General features: G+C 44.0%; 1 non-coding gene across 1 annotated transcript; it reads right to left on the reverse strand.

Moving 5' to 3' along the window:
• Positions 1–5,219: 5,219 nt before the first annotated feature.
• trnav-cac (transfer RNA valine (anticodon CAC)) lies at positions 5,220–5,292 on the reverse strand. Its single transcript has one exon. It is a non-coding gene; the product is annotated as a tRNA-Val (tRNA).
• Positions 5,293–8,262: the final 2,970 nt, after the last annotated feature.

Here is an 8,262-nt window from a genome sequence, read left to right on the forward strand (position 1 = left end):
AACTGAAGAAAAGGGCACACACTAGCCAATAAAGGAGAGAGGGGAATGTGATAAGACTGGGAAAGAAGTCTGAAGATCTATTGGAAAGGCAAAAAAGGAATATCAAAAAAAGCAAAGTATTCGAGACACATCAACAGCCAAAGAAAATTTAGGATAGGAATATTTGCACGAAGTGATTTTTAGGTAGTCGCCTTTAAATGTTTCAAAGGCGACTGCGAATTTATGATCGTCTGGCCATTTCACCAGCCGTGTTGAAAACAAAACATGTCTCTTAAGGGGAGTCTATAACGAGGGGGCATAGATTTAAGGTGAGAGGGGAGAGATACAAAAGGGTCCAGAGGGGCAATTTTTTCACTCAAAGGGTGGTGAGTGTCTGGAACGAGCTGCCAGAGGCAGTAGTAGAGGCGGGTACAATTTTGTCTTTTAAAAAGCATTTGGACAGTTACATGGGTAAGATGGGTATAGAGGGATATGGGCCAAGTGCAGGCAATTGGGACTAGCTTAGTGGTATAAACTGGGCGACATGGACATGTTGGGCCGAAGGGCCTGTTTCCATGTTGTAACTTCTATGATTCTATGATTCTATGATTCTATGATAATAGGGCCACTAAGGGAGACACACGACAAACTCACAGGCAATGACAGCGAAATGGCAGAAATATTAAATAATCACTTTGCTTCAGTATTTACCAGGGAGACTGGTATTGTGGGCATGACAGTAGAAGAAGAGATCAAAAAGATATGTAAAGACATTTAAGATCGAAAGGGGGGAGATAATTGATAAACTAATCAATCTTAGAGAGGAAATTTCCTGTTAGGTGCCTAACCAGAGTTTCAAACCGCTCAGCCACGCTAATTTCCGTATTACTGTTCAGGAGCTTATTTCACAGGGACACGATTACTGCGCTCCATTTAGGGAGGCTCAGTGAAAGGCGGAAATTGATCTATTAATAGAATCATAGAATAAGATAGCGCCATTCAGCCCATCGTGCCAGTGCCAGCTCTCTGAAAGAGCTGTCCAGTTCGTCCCACTCGCCTGCTGTTTCCCCATAACCCTGAAAAAGTTTGATCCAAGCGTTTATCCAATTCCCTTTTGAAAACTGTGAGTTAAGAAAAACAATATTGAAAGGGGTGCTGGGGCCTCTGCAGCGTCGATGTGGAGTGTGTGATGATTGAAGTTATCAAGATGGTTGCTTTACACATGTTATGATGTGCAATCATCCTGAAATATCTTCAATATCCAATACAAATTGAATTGCAAACCTGACGGACAAACACTGGAAAACAAGTCACGAGTGAACGCAAATCATCTCGGACCCGTTTTTAGCCTCACGGCACTTCAAATAAAGTGAAATAACTTTGCATTGAAAAGATTTGGAACTTGCATCTATGCCTTTATCTGTTCCATTTCTTAAAGTTGCTGGCGTCTGATGATGTACACGCCTCTGCTCGCTCTATTGAACAAGAAAGTAGGTGTTTGACGTTGACGGGACCTGTTGGTTATGAGCTCATCCTTTACATTGAGTGGGTTCGCGTCCTTTAAACGGCGTCAACTTTAGCCCAGCGGTGAACTTCGCAACAAACAAGTTCATCACCGTCTCACCGCGGGCACTGACTGACACGTTTATCGTTATTTCTTTCAGACCGAAATAAATAGGAACCGTGATTTTAAATTTGCACGAAGTGATTTTTAGGTAGTCGCCTTTAAATGTTTCAAAGGCGACTGCGAATTTATGATCGTCTGGCCATTTCACCAGCCGTGTTGAAAACAAAACATGTCTCTTAAGGGGAGTCTATAACGAGGGGGCATAGATTTAAGGTGAGAGGGGAGAGATACAAAAGGGTCCAGAGGGGCAATTTTTTCACTCAAAGGGTGGTGAGTGTCTGGAACGAGCTGCCAGAGGCAGTAGTAGAGGCGGGTACAATTTTGTCTTTTAAAAAGCATTTGGACAGTTACATGGGTAAGATGGGTATAGAGGGATATGGGCCAAGTGCAGGCAATTGGGACTAGCTTAGTGGTATAAACTGGGCGACATGGACATGTTGGGCCGAAGGGCCTGTTTCCATGTTGTAACTTCTATGATTCTATGATTCTATGATTCTATGATAATAGGGCCACTAAGGGAGACACACGACAAACTCACAGGCAATGACAGCGAAATGGCAGAAATATTAAATAATCACTTTGCTTCAGTATTTACCAGGGAGACTGGTATTGTGGGCATGACAGTAGAAGAAGAGATCAAAAAGATATGTAAAGACATTTAAGATCGAAAGGGGGAGATAATTGATAAACTAATCAATCTTAGAGAGGAAATTTCCTGTTAGGTGCCTAACCAGAGTTTCAAACCGCTCAGCCACGCTAATTTCCGTATTACTGTTCAGGAGCTTATTTCACAGGGACACGATTACTGCGCTCCATTTAGGGAGGCTCAGTGAAAGGCGGAAATTGATCTATTAATAGAATCATAGAATAAGATAGCGCCATTCAGCCCATCGTGCCAGTGCCAGCTCTCTGAAAGAGCTGTCCAGTTCGTCCCACTCGCCTGCTGTTTCCCCATAACCCTGAAAAAGTTTGATCCAAGCGTTTATCCAATTCCCTTTTGAAAACTGTGAGTTAAGAAAAACAATATTGAAAGGGGTGCTGGGGCCTCTGCAGCGTCGATGTGGAGTGTGTGATGATTGAAGTTATCAAGATGGTTGCTTTACACATGTTATGATGTGCAATCATCCTGAAATATCTTCAATATCCAATACAAATTGAATTGCAAACCTGACGGACAAACACTGGAAAACAAGTCACGAGTGAACGCAAATCATCTCGGACCCGTTTTTAGCCTCACGGCACTTCAAATAAAGTGAAATAACTTTGCATTGAAAAGATTTGGAACTTGCATCTATGCCTTTATCTGTTCCATTTCTTAAAGTTGCTGGCGTCTGATGATGTACACGCCTCTGCTCGCTCTATTGAACAAGAAAGTAGGTGTTTGACGTTGACGGGACCTGTTGGTTATGAGCTCATCCTTTACATTGAGTGGGTTCGCGTCCTTTAAACGGCGTCAACTTTAGCCCAGCGGTGAACTTCGCAACAAACAAGTTCATCACCGTCTCACCGCGGGCACTGACTGACACGTTTATCGTTATTTCTTTCAGACCGAAATAAATAGGAACCGTGATTTTAAATTTGCACGAAGTGATTTTTAGGTAGTCGCCTTTAAATGTTTCAAAGGCGACTGCGAATTTATGATCGTCTGGCCATTTCACCAGCCGTGTTGAAAACAAAACATGTCTCTTAAGGGGAGTCTATAACGAGGGGGCATAGATTTAAGGTGAGAGGGGAGAGATACAAAAGGGTCCAGAGGGGCAATTTTTTCACTCAAAGGGTGGTGAGTGTCTGGAACGAGCTGCCAGAGGCAGTAGTAGAGGCGGGTACAATTTTGTCTTTTAAAAAGCATTTGGACAGTTACATGGGTAAGATGGGTATAGAGGGATATGGGCCAAGTGCAGGCAATTGGGACTAGCTTAGTGGTATAAACTGGGCGACATGGACATGTTGGGCCGAAGGGCCTGTTTCCATGTTGTAACTTCTATGATTCTATGATTCTATGATTCTATGATAATAGGGCCACTAAGGGAGACACACGACAAACTCACAGGCAATGACAGCGAAATGGCAGAAATATTAAATAATCACTTTGCTTCAGTATTTACCAGGGAGACTGGTATTGTGGGCATGACAGTAGAAGAAGAGATCAAAAAGATATGTAAAGACATTTAAGATCGAAAGGGGGAGATAATTGATAAACTAATCAATCTTAGAGAGGAAATTTCCTGTTAGGTGCCTAACCAGAGTTTCAAACCGCTCAGCCACGCTAATTTCCGTATTACTGTTCAGGAGCTTATTTCACAGGGACACGATTACTGCGCTCCATTTAGGGAGGCTCAGTGAAAGGCGGAAATTGATCTATTAATAGAATCATAGAATAAGATAGCGCCATTCAGCCCATCGTGCCAGTGCCAGCTCTCTGAAAGAGCTGTCCAGTTCGTCCCACTCGCCTGCTGTTTCCCCATAACCCTGAAAAAGTTTGATCCAAGCGTTTATCCAATTCCCTTTTGAAAACTGTGAGTTAAGAAAAACAATATTGAAAGGGGTGCTGGGGCCTCTGCAGCGTCGATGTGGAGTGTGTGATGATTGAAGTTATCAAGATGGTTGCTTTACACATGTTATGATGTGCAATCATCCTGAAATATCTTCAATATCCAATACAAATTGAATTGCAAACCTGACGGACAAACACTGGAAAACAAGTCACGAGTGAACGCAAATCATCTCGGACCCGTTTTTAGCCTCACGGCACTTCAAATAAAGTGAAATAACTTTGCATTGAAAAGATTTGGAACTTGCATCTATGCCTTTATCTGTTCCATTTCTTAAAGTTGCTGGCGTCTGATGATGTACACGCCTCTGCTCGCTCTATTGAACAAGAAAGTAGGTGTTTGACGTTGACGGGACCTGTTGGTTATGAGCTCATCCTTTACATTGAGTGGGTTCGCGTCCTTTAAACGGCGTCAACTTTAGCCCAGCGGTGAACTTCGCAACAAACAAGTTCATCACCGTCTCACCGCGGGCACTGACTGACACGTTTATCGTTATTTCTTTCAGACCGAAATAAATAGGAACCGTGATTTTAAATTTGCACGAAGTGATTTTTAGGTAGTCGCCTTTAAATGTTTCAAAGGCGACTCCGAATTTATGATAGTCCGGCCATTTCACCAGCCGTGTTGAAAACAAAACATGTCTCTAACTTTCGCGTCTTTTTTCGAAAGGCAAAAAACATATTTCCCATGACCTCTGAAGGATGGACAAGTACATTTCAGAAAGCAGAAGCAAGTTCACCAGCCTTTTAATCCGGAGTCAGACCTTTGCGCGACGCACTCTGAAGACAGGCTCCTGGATGTTATTATATTTTTTGAATGTTTCTCAAACACCGTTTCATATATTGGTTGAATGGATGAGGCTTATCAAATCTCCGCCAGATCCCACCGGTAATGAGACAGCATTGGAAGCAGCCTTCACCCCCAATATCACGCTGGCATTCATCGCCTGCTCTCAGCGGACTGCATTAACAGGGCTTGGAGATATGGACTTTGTTCACATTTAATCAGCAATGTGAATCGTTAAATATTTAATCATTTTTAATGGGGACAACGTTTCAAAATATTTCCGCCCGGTTTCGAACCGGGGACTTTTCGCGTGTGAGGCGAACGTGATAACCACTACACTACGGAAACCTGACACCGCCAACCTCGTGTTAGGGATATAACCCCTCAGCCAAAGTTACATGTTGCAGCCACAGAAATGCAATTGTCCACTATCAGTGTTACTTTTCCAGAAATAAAGGATGGGACATTGTTTGTGGAAACATGGGAACGGTCTGGTCTCGCTCACAGCGTCGATATCACCGACAACCAGCTCTCCTGCAACCGGCGCGCCCACCGGTGCTTTGTCTGTTGGTTCGTTGCACTGTGGGAGATCCTTCGCCACACTGACTGCAGCGGTTTAAAAAGCCGGCTCACCACCACCTTCTCAAGGGCTTTTTGGGATGGGCAATAAATGCCGGCCTCGCCAGCGACGCCCACATCCCATGAACGAATAAAAAGAAAATATTCTGAGCGTCCTGATGCTGATGTCAGGTTTTGATCCCTGATCTGCAGTAACTGGGAGCTGAAATATTAATTGTACCGAATGCAAACACTCCCTGATATATTTAACACTCTGACATGCCTTCCCTGCTGGCCTCGTCGTTCGGCTTCGGTGTTTTCATCACGGCGGCCTGGGTTGGAAATATGCTGTTACAAAAAAGAATTGCCAATTTTGTCGAATCACAGCAAACTTACGGCACAAAAGCAAGCCATTCGGCCCATCCTGTCCGCACCGGCCGGAAATGAGCTACCCAGCCGAATGCCACTTTCCAGCACTCGGTCTTTAACCTTGTCGGTTATGCCACTTCAAGTGCATATCCAAGTATTTTTTTAAATGTCACGAGGGATTCTGCCTCGACCACCCAGTCAGGCAGTGAGTTCCAGACCCCTACCACCCTCTGGGTGAAAAAAATTCTCCTCAGCTCCCCTTAAATCCTTCCACCAATCATTTAAAATCTATGCCTCCAAGTTATTAACCTCCCTGCTAAGGTAAATAGGTCCTTCGCCTCCACTCTGTCTGGGCCCTTCATAATTTTGTACACCTCAATTAAATCACCACTCAGCCTCCTCTGTTCCAAAGAAAACAACCCCTGACTATCCAATCTTTCCTCACAGCCAAAATTCTCCAGCCATGGCAACCTCCTCGTAAATCTCCTCTGTACCCTCTCTAGTGCAATCGCAGCTTTTTTGACCAGTCTGTCATTTGGGACCTTGTAAAAGCCTTGCTAAAATCCATGTAGACTACATCAAAGTACTCCAGGTGTGTTCTCACCAAAGCCCTATTTAATTGCAGCAAGACTTCCTTACTCTTATACTCCAACCTCCTTTTAAAAATGCCAACATACCATTTTTCTTCCTAATTGATTGCTGTTCCTGCATGTTAACTTTCTGTGATTTGTTTACAAGTTCACCAAACTCCCTCTGAATACCGACATTTATTGGACTCTCACCTTTTAAAAAATATTCTGCTTTTCTATTCTTCCTACCAAAGTGGACAATTTCACATTTTCCCACTTTATCCTCCAACTGCCACCTTCTTACCCAATCACTTAACCTGTCCACCTCCCTTTGCGTCCTCCTCACGGCTTACTTTCCAACCGACCTTTGTATCATCAGCAAACTTAGATACATTGCACTCGGTCCCCTCATCTCAGTCATTAATATAGATTGTAAACAGCAATTGCAACTTAAATTGTCCGCCCAGGATCGAAAGCAGGGCCGTTCGCGTGTAAAGCGAACTGGTAACCGCTGCTGACTTATACTGGGCAGAGGGGAACTGACCAGTCACCTCTCTCTGCTCTGATTGGGACATTTTTACTTCTCTTTAAACAACATCTCTCCTGTCCCACACTAAAATCATGGACCAGAATCATAGACTATTACAGCACAGAAGGAGGCCATTCGGCCGTGTTGCCGTGCCTACTCTTTGAAAGAGCTGTCCAATTTAGTCCAAAAAACCCAGCCTTTTCCCCGTAACCTTGCAAATCAGTTCTCTTCAAGTACCTGTCCAATTGCCTTTTGAAAGTTCCTATGAAAGCTGCTTCCACCACCCTTTCAGGGAGTGGCTACCAGATCGGAACAACCCTCTGTGTGAAAAAAAATCTCCTCATTTCCCCTCTAGTCCTAAAAGCTCACAATCCTTCTCCACGGATGCCTTTTTACAAACATTTCATTCATCAAAACCAAACAAGATACTCTGGAAAATGTCTTCATTTTCAAGTAATTAATGTTCCGAAGGAGCTCCCTAATTTCCCTCCCCTTTATGAATCAGATCATTCTCATCCGGATCTTTTTCCACATGAACCGGCCTCCCCTCCCAGGGGCTGAGTTCAGAATCTTCGAAGGATACAGCTCAGAAGCAGGCCATTCGGGCCATCGCGCCCGTGCCTTATCCAACAAACCATGTACCAGATTCTCCTGAATTCCAGGGTGTGGAACGAAAGCGAACAACAAAAGCCCTGACATTCGACCGTGGAGGTACAGGCAATTCTGTGACAAACCGGTTTGTCTTTTTCCCGGTTTTTCCCTGTCTATCTGACTGCGTTTATCTCTGTGCGTGTGGAGCTGCAGGCTGATTTTGAATTCATAAGTGTGTTTGTGTATGTTTCGTGCAATAAATAAATGAGTGAATCAGACGCTTCTCTCCCTGACACTGGGGAACTAGTCAGAATTCAGAGCAGGGTTCTGTTTATTGTGAAAAAGGGAATGCAATATGAATTCCGGAATTATTCAGAATTCTACCAGCGCTAAAACCAAATGCGACCCCCGCCGTGATTTAAATACGCAGCTTTCTGATTTAGATTCAGACGCGCTAACGTTGCGCTTCGAGGTCTGATGGTAGCGATCGGGTTATTTACCTTTATGAAAGTTTCTCATGCACCATTTCATTTATTTCAGATTTCCAAATCCCGCCCACTCCCACCGGGTATCAGGCAGCCACAGAAGCAGCCTTCACCTGTCCGCGGCAGCATGACTGCAGCAAATCCAATGACACACACCCGGCACCCAGAATCATCACATCACAGGAAAGGAAATGCTCAAAATACATAACAGGAAGGG

Source organism: Heptranchias perlo, unplaced genomic scaffold (assembly GCF_035084215.1).
Source record: "Heptranchias perlo isolate sHepPer1 unplaced genomic scaffold, sHepPer1.hap1 HAP1_SCAFFOLD_59, whole genome shotgun sequence".
NCBI classification, from domain to species: Eukaryota; Metazoa; Chordata; class Chondrichthyes; order Hexanchiformes; family Hexanchidae; genus Heptranchias; species Heptranchias perlo.